This window comes from Aquarana catesbeiana, linkage group LG03 (genome assembly GCF_042186555.1).
Source record: "Aquarana catesbeiana isolate 2022-GZ linkage group LG03, ASM4218655v1, whole genome shotgun sequence".
NCBI lineage: Eukaryota > Metazoa > Chordata > Amphibia > Anura > Ranidae > Aquarana > Aquarana catesbeiana.
In genome coordinates, this window is record NC_133326.1 from 727416108 (window position 1) to 727434300 (window position 18193).

The window sequence follows — 18193 nt, forward strand, 5'->3', positions numbered from 1 at the left end:
AATGGTGCCAGGAATGAGTTGTGAATTTCCTTATGAATGCTCAAATGAAATTCTACTGGACTATGGCCAGTTTAAGACAGTTGTGAGTGACCAGAACAAGTGTCCCATTAGAAGATTTCCCATCTATTCCTTTGACTCAAAATTTTGGATTTCTCCACCACTTAGGTTGGATTTACACCTTTTCAATTTCTGATTAATGCTTTTTCAAAGAAGACACGCATCAACACACATTTTGTTGCATTGATGTGCTTTCTGACACATGTTGGCTTTATATACACATAGTTGCCAACAGTCCCGATTTTCCCGGGACAATCACGATTTTGGGACCCTCGTCCCGATCGGAGGTTGCCCCGATTCGGGATTTTGCCCAGGAAAATCGGGAATGTTTGCTTTTTCATTTTTGGAGCAGCTGGCTTCAGCAAAATGGCCGCCGGTGCCGCTGCTAGATCGTTCCCCCTTGTGTTCTGTGGAGAGGGGAAGGGAGCTTAAACCATGCAGCCAATGAATCGGCTTCTCTCTTCACAATACTGAAGCTGCACAGATCGGCCCCTCCCCTCTCCACTGAACACATGGCGCCAGCCGCTCATGCCATGTTCCTTCTGCTCTTGTTTCTGCAGCAATTTAACTTTAATGTACAGAAGGGGGGTTAAATATATACAGGAAGAGGAGGGGTTAAGTATATACAGGAGGGGGCATTAGCTATATACAGGAGGAGGGGGGTTAACTATATACAGGAGGGGGGTTAGCTATATACAGGAGGAGGGGGGTTAACTATATACAGGAGGTGGGGGGTTATCTATATACAGGAGGAGGGGGGGTTAGCTATATACTGGAGGAGGGGGGTTAGCTATATACTGGAGGAGGGGGGTTAAATATATACAGGAGGAGGGGGGTTAAGTATATACAGGAGGGGGGGGGTTAGCTATATACAGGAGGAGGGGGTTAACTATATACAGGAGGGGGGTTAGCTATATACAGGAGGAGGGGGGTTAACTATATACATAAGGAGGGGGGTTAGCTATATACAGGAGGAGGGGGGGTTAACTATATACAGGAGGAGGGGGGTTAACTATATACAGGAGGAGGGGGGTTAACTATATACAGGAGGAGGGGTTAGCTATATACAGGAGGAGGGAGGGTTAGCTATATACAGGAGGAGGGGGGTTAGCTATATACAGGAGGTGGGGGGTTATCTATATACAGGAGGAGGGGGGTTAACTATATACAGGAGGAGGGGGGTTAACTATATACAGGAGGGGGAGTTAGCTATATACAGGAGGAGGGGGTTAGCTATATACAGGAGGAGGGGGGGTTAGCTATATACTGGAGGAGAGGGTTAAATATATACAGGAGGAGGGGGGTTAGCTATATACAGGAGGAGGGGAGTTAGCTATATACAGGAGGAGGGGGGTTAGCTATATACAGGAGGAGGGGGGTTAACTATATACAGGAGGGGGGAGGGTTAACTATGAACAGGAGGGGGGTTAACTATATACAGGAGGGGGGTTAACTATTTACAGGAGGGGGTTAACTATTTACAGGAGGGGGGTTAACTATGTACAGGAGAGGTTACAATGTACAGGGGGGGAACTATGTACAGGGGGATACTATGTACAGGGGGGGTAACTATGTACAGGGGGGATAACTATGCACAGGGGGGTAACTAGGGGGAAGGGGAAACTATGTACAGGGGGAGGGGGTAACTATGTACAGGGGGAGTAACTATGGCTCTGCCTGGGACACTGATGTAAGGACTGAGGCTGGGAACACTGGTGTAAGGACTGACTCTGCTGGGGGCACCTGATGCAAGGAGGGACTCTGCTGGGGGCACCTGATGCAAGGACAGACTCTGCTGGGGGCACCTGATGCAAGGACGGACTCTGCTGGGGGCACCTGATGCAAGGACAGACTCTGCTGGGGGCACCTGATGCAAGGACAGACTCTGCTGGGGGCACCTAATGCAAGGACGGACTCTGCTGGGGGCACCTGATGCAAGGACGGACTCTGCTGGGGGTACCTGATGCAAGGACGGACTCTGCTGGGGGCACCTGATGCAAGGATGGAATCTGCTGGGGCACCTGATGCAAGGATGGACTCTGCTGGGGGCACCTGATGCAAGGACGGACTCTGTTGGTGGCATCTGATGCAAAGGTGGGCTCTGATGGGGGGCACCTTATGCAAGGAGGGACTCTGCTGGTGGCAGGCGACGTGGTTAGTGACACGCTCAGGGATCCCACTGATTCGGCATTATGGTGGGTTGAATGATTTCATTTTATATTACAATATAATAATAGAAATAATTCACTTCAATCATCCTGACACCATAACAATCATGGTGATTGAAGTGCTAACACCAGGTGTTTGGAGTATCTTTATCTGCTGATTGTTGTGTAGGATCTGGGGCTGCTGTCCCTTCATTCCTCTCTCCCCCTTTCCCTCTCCATCCCTCATTCATCTCAGACTCTAACCACACCCCCGTTGAGCCACGCCCATTTAAGCAACGCCCACTATTTCACGTAAACCACGCCCATTTTTTGCTGCGGCGCACCACAATTTTCTTTTTTTGCTATGCCACGCCTACAAACGCATGCACCACCTCCTAATTATTATACGGCTCCGCCTACAGCCAAAAAAGTGTCCCACAAATTTTTTTTGCAATGTTGGCAACTATGTATACAAAGTGTATGGCGATATGTGTTATGGCCGCACAACAATACATATTGATGGGCACCAACGTGTTTTCTTTGATTCAATTGGAAAACACCTCAAGAAAACACATAGGTGTGAATAGGCCCAACCAGTCCTGGTGAGAACTGTCCCCAAGAGAAACAGAGAGAGTCACTCTCCTAAAGACAACAGGGTTGACTCGGTGTTCTCTAAATACTTGGATGGGCCTTTTACCTTCTTCATTTGTGTGAGTTCAGCAGACTCATGGAAATGCAAGAACATTTTTTATTTATAATATTATATAAAAATATCATCAGAAACAAGTTATTAGAAAAACGGGAAACCTGGAACCTTTGGACTGGAGATGGGGACACCATTTATGTATCTAGGACTCAGGGAAGGGCTGGGAACCCTTGTTCTTGAGGGCCAAACTAAGTGGCCTTTTCCATGGTAGGACCAGGTTTCCGTGAGCTAAGGGCCCATTTGTGGCTTATGCATATGCAGTATGGAAAAAAATAATTGCCAACTCAGTACGCATGCATAAAGATGAATGAAATGTCACCGAGTGACAGTAAGCCAATCAAGTTGAAAAAAGAGAAAGAAGTAAACAGTACTAGGTGTCATTTACAACACACCAGCACTACTCCCATGGCTGCGAATAATAATATATGCAATTCAATGTGTGCTATGGTGCTGCAGTGGTTGGTGGTCACGGTGAAAGCTGGGTGTTCCTAAAATAAACTGATTATTATGACACGCCTTCACATATCTCATCATCAGATTTCTTTGAACCTCTCGGCTTTTGGTCACATGACATCTCAAAGTCACAGTAGAAGTTGATTGAAGATATTGACTCTACCAGACTCTGTGATTACAGTTTCGAATAGGGAGGTTGTACCCCTGTGTCACTCCTGCTCTTATATCCACTCAGGCCCATCAGCCCAACAAAACAGAAAATTGTATCATACTTACCGTAATTTTCCTTTCCTGGTGCCTATCCATGGCAGCATACTAGTGATAGAGCTCCGCCTCGACTCCTCCCTCAGGACCAGTGAATAGCATAAATTAAAGACATAGTCCCTCACCCAACATTCTCCGTCAAATAGAATACCGAGGGTGGGAGCGTATGCTGCCATGGATAGGCACCAGGAAAGGAAAATTACGGTAAGTATGATACAATTTTCCGTTTTCCTGGTGCCTCCATGGCAGCATACTAGTGATAAATAACTAGCTGACACGGGTGGGATAATGCTTAACAATAAATGTTTAATTAGAATGAGACATTGCAGCCTGGACTGCCCTTCTCCCGAACTCAACCGTTGTGCGAGCTCCTGGGTCGATATGGTAGTGTCTGTGGAAAGTATTGCGAGAAGACCAGGTGGCGGCCCTGCACACTGTCTCTAATGACACGTTAGCCCTTGCTGCCCAGGAGGTTGAGACTGCCCTTGTAGAATGAGCATTCACTTGGGATGGAGGCTCCATATTCTTCATCCTGTATGCCTTCTGGATTAGCTTTACCACCCAAGATGCCAGAGTTCTGATGGAGGCTTCTTTGCCCCTGTATTTACCAAATGGTACAATAAAGAGTCTTTCCGAACACCTGAAGGATCTGGTGGCCTCTAGGTAGGCTCTGAGCACTCTGGATATGTCCAGCTCATGACAAGATTCTGAATCTGCTTCAGGAAATACTAGTAGTGCCCAGGGCTCCAAAAGGTGGCTTGGAGTAGTGACCTTAGGTGTGAACCCCCGAAGGGGACGAAGTTCCACTCTGTTGTGGAAGAAAGAGATGTGGTCATCACCTATTCCTAAAGAGTGGAGTTCTGAGATCCTTCTACCAGATGTAATGGCTAACAGGAAAACCGTTTTTAGTGTTATGTTCCATATTGTCAGTTGTTCCACTGGGGCAAATGAATGGTCAGAGAGGACTTCAAGGACCAGGGATAAATCCCACTTGGGAAAAGAGCGTCTGACAGGTGGACGAATCTTTAACACTCCTCTGAGGAAAGTGACTACTAAGGGCTCTTCTGTCCATCTTTTATTTGTTGCGGCAGAAATTGCTGCTACTTGGACTTTGAGGGAACTTAGGCCAAGACCCAGATCAAGTCCTGACTGGAGGAAACCGAGAACACCTGCTGTAGAAGGAGAGATTGGATTAAACTCATTTGAGGCAGCAAATGACAAGAACTTGTCCCATATTCTTGAATATATAGCATTGGTTGCTGGCTTCCTGGCTCCTAGGAGGGTTGTTATGACCCCTGGGGAGCATTTTAGGGACTCAAACCTTCGCCTCTCAACCTCCAGATTCGAAGGTTCAGCTTCTGAGGGTCTGGATGAACTAAACTGCCCTGCGTCAGAAGTTGAGGGAAAGGATGGATCCTGATTGGAGAGCTCACACTGAGGCGCATAGCTAGAGGAAACCAGGGTCTCTTCGGCCAATATGGGAGTACTGCCAGTACCTGGACTGTTTCTCTGAGAAGTCTCAGGAGGAACGTGAATATTAATGGCTGGGGGGGGGAGAAGGCATATGCGGTGGTGAACCTCCAGGGGCATGACAGGGCATCTACTTCCTCTGCTTGTGTATACGGAAGGCGAGAGACGAATCTGGTCAGTTTGGCATTCCCCGGAGTGGCAAATAGGTCTACTTGAGGAGGTTTCCAGAGGTTGGCAATCTGATGGAAGACCTGGAGATGAAGAGCCCACTCGTTGTTGTCCAAGAATTTCCTCGACAATGTGTCTGCTTCCGTGTTCAACCTTCCCGGGAGATACATCGCCCTGACGTCTAGGACATTCTTCTCTGCCCAAAGCATAATCGGCTCTACTTCCCTGAGGAGTGATGTGCTGCGAGTGCCCCCCTGCCTCTGCAGGTACGCGACAGCTGTTAGAATGCTGTTAGATACCGGCTCGCGATGGTTTTGACCATCTTCTGGATAATAATCCTCATCTTCAGGGATGGTAATGACACTGTCGAACATCGCACCTAGATAGATCATCCGCTGTGTAGGTGCAAGCTGACTCTTCTCTGAGTTTATCAGCCATCCTAGTTCTCTCAGGGACTGGAGAAGAATGTCTCGGTGATACACCAACTGACCCGGACTGCTTGCTAGGAGGAGGATGTCGTCCAAATAGTGGTATATCCTCAAACCCCTCTCTCGCAGGGGAACCAGAACGGATATTAGAATCTTGGTGAACACCCTGGGGGAGGTGCACAGATCGAAGGGCAGGGCTTGAAACTGCAGGTGGATCCGACCTACTGCAAATCTGAGATACTTCTGAAAGGCAGGTAGAATTGGCACGTGTAAGTACGCATCCTGCAGATCGATTGAGATCATCCAATCTGTTGGCTGTACTACCTGAATAATTGTTTGTAGAGACTCCATCTTGAAGCTTTCTGGGTGTATGTGCCTGTTGAGTCTTTTTAGATCGATCACAGGCCTCCATCCACCCGTTCTCTTTGGAACCAGAAATAGAGTGGAATAGAAGCCTGCGAAGCGCTCCGCCAAAGGAACCGGCACAGCTGCTCCCTGAAGTTGGAGTGACGACACAAATTGTCTTAGGGCTTGAGCCTTCAGCGGAGAGGATGGAATTTCCGTTCTTGTGAACGAATTTTGAGGTGGAGGATGAGAGAAACTCCAAAAGTGTCCCCATTGGATTGTTGAGAGAACCCAGGGATCCTGGCATTTCCTGGCCCAGACTGGAAGAAAGAATTTTAGTCTGGCTCCCACCGGGAGTGTCTGGGCTAATCTGGCGTCAAAAGGATTGCTTCTGCTCATGTGGAGTCGGAGGGGCCTTCGACTTTCTGCCAAGAAGGATGCCTGAGTGCCCCTCCAGGGTCTTCTGCCGTCTCTGAACTGTCTTGATTGTCTGAAATCTCTAGGGTTTGACTGGCGGAACCTGGAAGAACCCCCTCTGGATCTTCGCATCCTTCTGTCTTGAGGAAGCATACCTGACTTTCCTCCTGACAGCCTAGATATGGCTTTATCCATCTTGTCTCCAAATAATGCCTTCCCGTCAAACGGGATTTTGCACCAATTTTGCTTGGAAGCCAAATCCGCCGTCCAGGGTTTTAACCACAAGGCCCTTTTCGCCATTACTGAGTGCAGCATAGATCTTGCTGAACACCTAATCGTGTCTATAGCTGCTACTCCAACGAAGTCTGCTGACAATCTAATTTCTTCAAAGGCTTTAATTATGTCTTCCTTGGGGACATCCTGGCGTAGAGCTGTTTCAATGTTATCCGTCCAAGCTCTAATGGCATTGGATACGGAGGTGAGGGCGATCTCTGGCTTACATGTCGCTCCTGCAGCTAAATAGCTCCTCTTGAGATCCAGATCGATTCTTCTGTCAAGAGGATCCTTGAAAGAAGCGGAATCTTCCATAGGCAGGGTAATATTCTTTGCGAGTCGCACCACTGATGCATCTACCACCGGCATGGAGTTCAGTGACTGTGTTCCCGACTCCGGTAGGGGATACAATTTATTGAAACGGCCCAACGACAGCTTTTTATCAGTCCTAGACCATTCATTTTGAATGATTTGCGTAATTTCTCCCATCAAAGGGAAGAAAGCCTGTTTCCTTTTAAGAAATGGGAAGTAGCTTTTTGCTTCCTGGGGAGGTTCTTCAGTATCCTTCCAAGCTATTGCGGCTCTTACTGCCTGGATGAATGGCTTTACCAATGAATGGCTGAAGCCGGAAGGATCTGACTCATCTGACGAATCGCCCGAGAGGTCTTCAGGTGGGGAATCTCTGGCCAGTCGGCCTGATGGAGGTAGAGGCGTACTGGCTGCGGAAGGACCAGGAAGAACAAGTTCAACATCCTGCGCCTGGGACGTCTGTGGGACTGGCTGGGCAGGAACCAAGGCCGCAAGCTCAGAGAAGGAGTCCTTCATAGTTCTTTTGAGCAGGTCCACCACCTGTTGGTTTTCTAACTCGTGGCTGGACGCATAGTCCACGAAACAGTCCTTGCAGACTACTTTATTCGGCAGCGGACTAGCCCCACAGGTCCAGCACTTCTTCTTCTTATAGGATCTAGGAGAGGGGGACCGGTCCCGTCTTCTGGATCTTGATCTATGTCGCGAAGAATGGGATTCATGTCTTGATGAGCGGGACCGGTGGCATGAAGAATGAGATCTGCGACTTGGGCTGTCATCATCGTGGTGCCTTGAGGATTTTTCGGTCCTCTTGGAGTGGGCAGGGCTATGATTTTAAGAAAAATCATGTCAGGCCAGCGAGCGCACTTTTTTTTTTTTTTTATACTCACGTATAGGTGGTCCCATACCTAACGGAGGTGTGAGGATCTTTGTTGCGAGATGAATGGCTCATTTCGGAGTTGGGCATAAGGATCAGCTGCGGAAAAAAATAGCAAGAAAGATAAGGAAAGAAAAGAATGTTATTATTATTATTTTTTTTTTTAAGAGGCACATAATTCACTTTGTTCCTTTTTTTTTTGGAAGGCTTACCACAGAGCAGCTTAGAGAGACCTTAGCAGGGCACAGCTGAGGAAACTCTGACCACCAGCCCCCAAGGCCGATCCCAAATAGCCTAAGGGTGGGTGGGGTAGAACCCATGATCCCCCAGTCACTCTGCCCCTTTTTTTTTTTTTTTTGAGAAAAAAGGGCAAAAATTGGCCCTTTTTCCAGAAACAAAGATGGCCGCCGCGGCTTCGAGAGACCGCGCATGCGCCCGCGCATGCGCAGTAGAGCCGATGCCGGGAAACCGAGAAAACACTCGTCAAGCGACAGCTTCCCGGATCGCGCATGCGCAGTAGGACGAGGGGGACGCCGAGCCACGCTACCTACAAGGGAAGGGAAAGAAATACAACACAGCTTACAAAGTAACAGGGCGATGGATGTCTCTCCTGATACAGCGGCCTGTAAACCTACAGGTATTTAACAAATGTCTTACAGCCTCTTATATTTATACTTTCTTTGAAAGGGAGGAAAAAGGAATGAAGCAGAAGGGAAAGAGGAGGGGGGGGAAATACAAATGCAACTTTCTTACTCTTTTTTTTTTTTTTTAAATGGAAACAAAAAATGTAAAATCACAAGCCTGGCAGAATGGAGCTGATCCTTTTGCGACTCCTCCGCCATCATCATAGGATATAGTGGCAGACTGCGTTCCAGTGAGGAAACTCTGCAAGAAGACCCCAACAGATCCACAGAGGGGTTCCCAGTCTTATCAGCGCTGTGAGCGGCCCAAGAACAGGGACTGCGCACGGGAAAGGCTAAACCCGGCGGACGCTGCCGAATGCAGAGGTATGGACATACTGCTACTCTTCACCAGCACAAGAGGTATGAGGAAAAAAAGGAGAATGTTGGGGGAGGGACTATGTCTTTAATTTATGCTATTCACTGGTCCTGAGGGAGGAGTCGAGGCGGAGCTCTATCACTAGTATGCTGCCATGGAGGCACCAGGAAATCATATTAGTACTGGCCTAGTGGGAAAATACCCCTTTACACCGCCAACCCCCTCCCCCCCATCCTAGTACTCCTTTTTCAGATGCTGTGATCTCAGGTCTGAATGAGGAGGATATATCTTACCCTCCATCAATGTCTAAATGGTGAACTATCTCTACTCAGGACCAACATATATCATTAGTGCTGGCCTAGTGGGCAAATACTCCTTTACACCACCAACACCCCTCAACCATTCACAGTACTCCTCTTTCAGATGCTGTGATCTCAGCTCTGAATGAGGAGGATATATTATACCCTCCATTGAGGTCTAAGTGGTGAACTATCTCTACTCAGGACCAACATATTTCATTAGTACTGACCTAGTGGGCAAATACCCCTTTTACACCATCAACCCCCTCCCCCCATCCTAGTACTCCTCTTTCAGATGCTGTGATCTCAGGTCTGAATGAGGAGGATATATCATACCTCTCCATTGTTGTCTAAATGGTGAACTATCTCTACTCAGGACCAACATATCTCATTAGTGCTGGCCTAGTGGGCAAATGCCCCATCACACCTCACTCCAGTCCTCCTCTGCTAGATGCTGTGATTTTAGGTCTGAATGAGGAGGATATAGCATACCCTCCATCAATGTCTAAGTGGAGAACTATCTCTACTCAGGACCAACATATTTCATTAGTACTGGACTAGTGGGCAAATGCCCCTTCACCCCCCCTAACCCCCTTTCCCCTTCCCAGTACCCCTCTTTCAGATGCTGCGATCTCAGGTCTGAATGAGGAGGATATATCATAGCATCCATTAATGTCTGAAAGGTGAACTATCTTTACTCAGAGCCAACAAATCCTTTGAGTACCAGGCTAGTGGGCAGCTGTCCCCCCCTCCCCCCATCTCAGTCCTCCTCTGCATGGACTCAATGTGAGAGATGCCCCCTGAAATTCCTTGTTCCATCCAACTGTCACAGATACTGCAATCCCAAACATGGCGCCATTTTCTATATTGGGTTCAAAGTATTGAATTGCATAGTTTGGCTGTGGTAGGGCGAGACCCTTTCATTGCCTTGAAGGATGGGCAGAGACACAAAGTACAGCAGGGAAATATCATCTTCAGAGCTTTTGAGTGATATTAAATTCTGGCGGACTCGACAGTGTCTGGCCAAAACCGAAATTTGGTGGCATTGAAATTTAAAGTCAATATGGGCGTTCTGGTAGGCAAAGTAGGTTTACCTACACAGGTCAACAAGCCAGACTGAGAAGAGGACAAATGATGAGGAGAGAGGGAGGGATTGGGGTTGGAAAAAGAGACTCCTGTTTTCACAAACTTTTATTGCTTTAACCCATGGATATGGCAACGTGCCAGGCCAACAAGCCAGACTGAAAAGAGGACAAATGGTGAGGAAATGGAGATAGCAACATGAGATCTGCAGGAGATCTGTGGATCTTGATATGATCAGTAAAACACAGATTGTGCCTAGGATCTTCTAGACATCATTAGACTGATGCGGTGAGTCTGGATTTAGGTAGGTTAGTTCTGTCACCTATAATGACGACTTCTCTGTATATGTCACAGTTTCCATACATCGGAGGGATGCAGACGTGTCCATCCAACCACAAGAGGGAGCCCTGAGCTTAGATCTGATGGCCATACCAACTGCTACCACAAAAAAAAAAATATTATAATGATGATAATACATAATTAAAATGATAATATGTACTATTACAGGCTTATTCCGCTGTTCTACTATTTGGAAGTAAAAAATAAAATAAAAAAAATTGCAGCTTAAAAGGGCTCTGCCCACAACAGCTTACAATTTACAAGTCCACTCACCTAGAATAAAGCATACACAGTTTTTTTCCCCCAGTCATCTTCTGGGTGGTGAGATGAAGTCCTCAGGTGCTTTTCCTTGTCTTCTCTTTTCCAGCGAGGAGGAGGACCCAAGCACAGGGGGGGGGCCAGAGCACAGAGGGGGACCAGAGCACAAAGGGGGACCAGAGCACAGAGGGGGACCAGTGCATGGAGGGGGACCAGGGCATGGAGGAGGACCGGAGCATGGAGGAGAACCCAAGCACAGAGGGGGACCGGAGCACAGAGGGGGACCCGAGCATGGAGGGGGACCGGGGCATGGAGGAGGACCGGAGCATGGAGGAGAACCCAAGCACAGAGGAGGACCGGAGCACAGAGGGGGACCAGAGCATGAAGGGGGACCCGAGCACAGAGCGGGACCCGAGCACAGAGGGGGACCCGAGCACAGAGGGGGACCGGAGCACAGAGGGGGACCCGAGCATGGAGGGGGACCAGGGCATGGAGGAGTACCGGCGCATGGAGGAGGATCGGAGCACAGAGGGGGACCGGAGCACAGAGGGGGACCAGTGCATGGAGGGGGACCAGGGCATGGAGGAGGACCGGAGCATGGAGGAGAACCCAAGCACAGAGGGGGACCGGACCACAGAGGGGGACCGGAGCACAGAGGGGGACCCGAGCACGGAGGGGGACCAGGGCATGGAGGAGGACCGGAGCATGGAGGAGAACCCAAGCATAGAGGGGGACCAGAGCACAGAGGGGGACCAGAGCATGAAGAGGGACCGAAGCACAGAGGGGGACCGGAGCACAGAGGGGGACCAGAGAACAGAGGGGACCAGAGCACAGAGGGGGACCAGAGCATGAAGGGAGACCCGAGCACAGAGGGGGACTGGAGCACAGAGGGGGACCGGAGCATGGAGGAGGACCAGAGCACAGAGGGAGACCGGAACACAGAGGTAGACCGGAACATGGAGGGGGACCCCAGCATAGAGGGAGACCGGAGCACAGAGGTAGACTGGAACATGGAGGAGGACCAGAGCATGGAGGAGGACCGGAGCACAGAGTGAGACCGGAGCACAGAGGGAGACTGGAGCACAGAGGTAGACCGAAACATGGAGGAGGACCGGAGCATGAAGGAGGACCGGAGCACAGAGGGAGACCGGAGCACAGAGGTAGACCGGAACATGGAGGAGGACCGGAGCATGGAGGAGGACCGGAGCACGGAGGGGGACCCGAGCATGGAGGAGGAGCGGAGCACAAAGGGGGACCGGAGCATGGAGGAGGACCAGAGCACGTGGGTAGACCAGAACACGGAGGAGGACCGGAGCACAGAGGTAGACCAGAACATGGAGGAGGACCGGAGCATGGAGGAGGACCGGAGCACGGAGGGGGACCCGAGCATGGAGGAGGACCCGAGCATGGAGGAGGACCGGAGCATGAAGGAGGACCGGAGCACAGAGGGAGACCTGAGCACAGAGGTAGACCAGAACATGGAGAAGGACCGGAGCATGAGGAGGACCGGAGCACGGAGGGGGACCCGAGCATGGAGGAGGACCCGAGCATGGAAGAGGACCGGAGCATGGAGGAGGACCGGAGCATGGAGGAGGACCGGAGCACGGAGGGGGACCCGAGCATGGAGGAGGACCGGAGCATGGAGGAGGACCGGAGCATGGAGGAGGATCCAAGCACAGGGGGGGACTGGAGCACGGAGGGGGAGCGGAGCACAAAGGGGGACCGGAGCATGGAGGAGGACCAGAGCACGTGGGTAGACCAGAGCACGGAGGAGGACCGGAGCACAGGGGGGACCAGAGCATGGAGGGGGACTGGAGCACGGATGGGGGACTGGAGCACAGAGATAGACCGGAACATGGAGGAGGACCAGAGCATGGAGGAGGACCGGAGCACAGAGGGAGACCGGAGCACAGAGGTAGAACGGAACATGGAGGGGGACCCCAGCACAGAGGGAGACCGGAGCACAGCAGTAGACCGGAACATGGAGGAGGACCGGAGCATGGAGGAGGACCGGAGCACAGAGGGAGACTGGAGCACAGAGGGAGACCGGAGCACAGAGGTAGACCGGAACATGGAGGAGGACCGGAGCATGAAGGAGGACCGGAGCACAGAGGGAGACCGGAGCACAGAGGTAGACCGGAACACGGAGGAGGACCGGAGCATGAAGGAGGACCGGAGCACGGAGGGGGACCCGAGCATGGAGGAGGACCGGAGCATGGAGGAGGACCGGAGCATGGAGGAGGACCGAAGCACGGAGGAGGACCCGAGCATGGAGGAGGACCGAAGCATGGAGGAGGCCCGGAGCATGGAGGAGGATCCAAGCACGGGGGACTGGAGCACGGAGGGGGAGCGGAGCACAAAGTGGGACCGGAGCATGGAGGAGGACCAGAGCACGTGGGTAGACCAGAGCACGGAGGAGGACCGGAGCACAGGGGTGACCGGAGCATGAAGGGGGACCGGAGCACGGATGGGGAACTGAGGAGCACAGAGGGAGACCGGAGCACAGAGGGAGACCGGAGCACAGAGGAGGACCGGAGCACGGGGGGGGACCAGAGGAGGACCCTTGCACAGTGGGGGACCTGAGCACAGAGGGGGAGCGGAGCACGGAGGTAGACCGAAGCATGGAGGTAGACCGGAGCACAGAGGGGGACCAGAGCACAGAGGGAGACCGGAGCACAGAGGAGGACTGGAGCATGGAGGTAGACCAGAACATGGAGGGGGACCCCAGCACAGAGGGGGACAGAAGCGCGGAGGGGGACCGGAGCATGGAGGGAGGCCCAAGCATGGAGGGGGAGCAGAGCACGGAGGGGGACCGGAGCACGGAGGAAGACTGGAGCACGGAGGTAGACCAGAGCATGGAGGGGGACTCGAGCACAGAGGGGGACCGGAGCATGGAGGGGGACCGGAGCACGGAGGAGGACCGGAGCACACAAGGAGGACCGGAGCATGGAGGTAGACCGGAGCTTGGAGGGGGACCCGAGCACGGAGGAGGACCGGAGCCCAGAGGGGGACCGGAGGACGGAGAAGGACTGGAGCATGGAGGGGGACCAGAGCACAGAGGGTGACCAGAGCACGGAGGATGACCAGAGCCCAGAGGGGGACCGGAGCACAGAGAAGGAATGGAGCATGGAGGGGGACCAGAGCACGGAGGGGGACCAGAGCACGGAGGACGACCAGAGCCCGGAGGGGGACAGGAGCACGGAGAAGGACTGGAGCATGGAGGGGGACCAGAGCACAGAGGGGGACCAGAGCACGGAGGAGGACCAGAGCCCGGAGGGGGCCTGGAGCACGGAGAAGGACTTGAGCATGGAGGGGGACCGGAGCCCAGGGGGGAACCGGAGCACGGAGAAGGACCGGAGCATGGAGGTAGACCGGAGCATGGAGGGGGACCCCAGCACAGAGGGGGACCAGAGCATGGAGGGGGATCTGAGGAGCACAGAGGGGGACTGAAGGAGGATATGCTGAAAGCTGCTGGGGGGGAGGGGGAGAAACGGCTGTCAGATGCTTTATTGAAATGTATACAGGGATATCTGTGATTGCAACTCCACCCCAGCGCCACATCGATCGTCCCTGGCTGTCCAAGTTTTGGATTAAGCATCGGAGCATTTGCTCGAGTACTCGGGCAAATACTCGGTATCGTCACCGATACTGATACTAGTTTCGGTATCGGTGCAACCCTAGTTGGCGGTCTGACGTGGGCTATCGTTGAATGCCTGAAAATCATTTGTTTGCAACATGCATGATCAATATAATCTGGTAAGAGGCACGGAGGAGGACCGGAGCCGGGAGGGGGACCGGAGCACTGAGAAGGACTGGAGCATGGAGGGGGACCGGAGCACAGAGAGAGACCAGAGCATGGAGGACGACCGGAGCCCGGAGGGGGGCCGGAGCACGAAGAAGGACTGGAGCATGGAGGGGGACCAGAGCACGGAGGGGGACCAGAGCACGGAGGACGACCAGAGCCCGGAGGGGGACCAGAGCATGGAGAAGGACTGGAGCACAGAGGGGGACCAGAGCACAGAGGGGGACCAGAGCACGGAGAAGGACTGGAGCATGGAGGGGGCGGAGCACAGAGGGGGACCAGAGCAGGGAGGAGGACCGGAGCCCAGAGGGGGACCGGAGCACGGAGAAGGACTGGAGCATGGAGGGGGCGGAGCACAGAGGGGGACCAGAGCAGGGAGGAGGACCAGAGCCTGGAGGGGAACCGGAGCATGGAGAAGGACCGGAGCATGGAGGTAGAGCGGAGCACTGAGGGGGACCAGAGCACGGAGGGGGACCGGAGCACGGAGAAGGACCGGAGCATGGAGGTAGACCGGAGCATGGAGGGGGACCCCAGCACAGAGGGGGACCAGAGCATGGAGGGGGAACTGAGGAGCACAGAGGGGGACTGGAGGAGGATATGCTGAAAGCTGCTGGGGGGGAGGAGGGGGAGAAACGGCTGTCAGATGCTTTATTGAAATGTATACAGGGATATCTGTGATTGCAACTCCACCCCAGCGCCACATCGATCGTTTCTGACTGTCCAAGTTTTGGATTAAGCATCGGAGCATTTGCCCGAGTACTCTGGGAAATACTCGGTATCGTCACCGATACCGATACTAGTTTCGGTACCGGTGCAACCCTAGTTGGCGGTCTGACGTGGGCTATCGTTGAATGCCTGAAAATCATTTGTTTGCAACATGCATGATCAATATAATCTGGTAAGAGGCTCATATTTGTGGTGGAGGGCACAAGGTGCTCCCATCCATTTTTTCAAGAAGTGATCACTTCAGTGAAAGGCTGGAATCTTTCATATGATTATTCATTTGATGGACTCACTGTTTCGTAATGTTTAATCCTTTATTTTTTTCTATATTGGTCTTAGGACATTTTTTACAAATGTATCTATCATTTGTGATTTGTTTGGATGCACATTTATTATTTGTGTAACCACTTGACCTCCTGAAAATTCCCCCCCCCCCCCCCTCCTGACCAGCAAAATTTTTACGATACGGGACTGCGTTATTTTAATTGACAATTGCCTGGTCGTGCGACGCTGCCCCCAAAACAAAATTTTATATAATTTTTTTCACACAAATAGAGCTTTCTTTTGGTGGCATTTGATCACCTCCACGGTATTTGTTTTTTGCGCTATAAATAAAAAAAAGAGCAACAGTTTAGAGGAAAAAATAAAACAATATTTTTTACTTTCTGCTATAAAACATATCTAATAAAAATTACTATGTGGCTGGGCGGTCCTCAGTGTGATACAGCACCTCATCCCAAAAATCTAATGATAAAGTCAGAGGAAGGGAATATGGGGATTATGACGGTGCCAGGAAAAACACAGTATATTTTTTAAAATAAATAATTTTTATTAAGACATATCATGTATATAAAAAATATAAACAGAAAAATTACAAAATCAAGGTGTGCATAAATGCTAAAAACATATCTGTAGTGAACTTCACAGGGCTTGGCCTCATGGGTGTGACGGCCAATGCGAAGGGTAGGTATTTTAATTATCCGACATGTTTCGCCAGTATTGGCTTCTTCAGGGATAGGTTGTTAATACCTAGAACGCTACAATAATTCTGTGAAAATGACATAACAATCAGTAGATGTAATCGAATAAATGATACAATAGAAAAAATATCATTTAAATAGATATATATATATATGTTTGCAAGCTGACAGTATAGACTGACCTCCACCACCACCCAAAGGGCACCAAGAGAAAGTCCCCACACAACATCGGGCAGCCCAGAGATCCCCATCCCAAAACAATCACCCAACCAGACATTCTATAGATGGAAATGAGATACCTGCAAGTCACCAGGGGGGGCCCCCACACACCTCCAGCACTAAACCTCCAGCCAAGATCACAATGAGTAGCTGCAGGGGGCAGTAAAAAGGACCTGGCCAAGTATGTATCTAAAGAGGTATAAATTATTTAGAATAAGATCATTTATCATAATGTCATATTTTTCAAAGAAGTCATATAAGTTCCAATAGTTGGTGGAGAAAATTCATTATATGGGACTAAAGAGTCTCCAATTAATGTACTTACAAAATAGTGCTCTTTAAAGTGAATGGCAGGACACCGATAAGTCCTTCAGCTTAGAGAGAAACTTTAAGCAACAATAGGAGACGTATCTCTATGATTTGCATAAACAGGAGAAGAGTTTATATGCCACTTGTAAGATTATCTGGGGGGGAGAAGGTATAATCACAAAATGCACTTTGGTTGATCCATAGGTAGATTGCACCAGCGAAAAGCAAGGTAAGTACACACTTACCATTGAGTAGATATAAAGCGAAATGCTGGGCTAAGTAAAGCCTGCAGCCAGTGATAACACTAGATAGGAAAAACCAAAAAGCAAAAGATAGTAAGAACAAGAAGTAAGTCTATTAAGGCGCCAAGCATTAAGGGTCCATACTAGTACCTACCCAGTCAAGTGGTAGTTGATACGTTGGTGTCCTGTAACATCCCTGGCGAGTGTGCTGGCCTGGGATGCCGGCGTTCTTATGCCCCCCACACACGCGCGGCGTCTGACGTCACCGCACGTGTGAGCGGACAAAGGAAGCCACGGCGCATGCGCCCACCGCAAATCCGTCCCGGCCTACAAGATCCAGAAGGCATTGCGGTGGTGTCCATGGTGATGTGATCAACATCACAGACAGGACGCGGTGTCAGACGCCGCATAGAGCGGAGTGATACCTGGAAAAGAATAGAAAATTTCCAATGCGTCGTGGCTAAGGTGGGCAGAGGGAATTCCCTAAGCCCTTGGGTGTCCATACAGCTAAGTGTGTCCCCGGTAGGAGGCTAAAAGTACCGGATAAAGTGCATAAACCCCACATCGGGAAGCAGGGACTCAGGGACAATAGAGAAACCAGAAAGGGGATTGAGAGGGAATAAGGGAAGAGAAGGAGAAAAGGAAGGAGATGGGCCGGAAAGTGGAAAGACAGGAGAGGAAAGAGACAAGGGAGGGGGGGAAAAAGAGTCTCTTTCCTCTCCTGTCTTTCCACTTTCCGGCCCATCTCCTTCCTTTTCTCCTTCTCTTCCCTTATTCCCTCTCAATCCCCTTTCTGGTTTCTCTATTATCCCTGAGTCCCTGCTTCCCGATGTGGGGTTTATGCACTTTATCCGGTACTTTTAGCCTCCTACCGGGGACACACTTAGCTGTATGGACACCCAAGGGCTTAGGGAATTCCCTCTGCCCACCTTAGCCACGACGCATTGGAAATTTTCTATTCTTTTCCAGGTATCACTCCGCTCTATGCGGCGTCTGACACCGCGTCCTGTCTGTGATGTTGATCACATC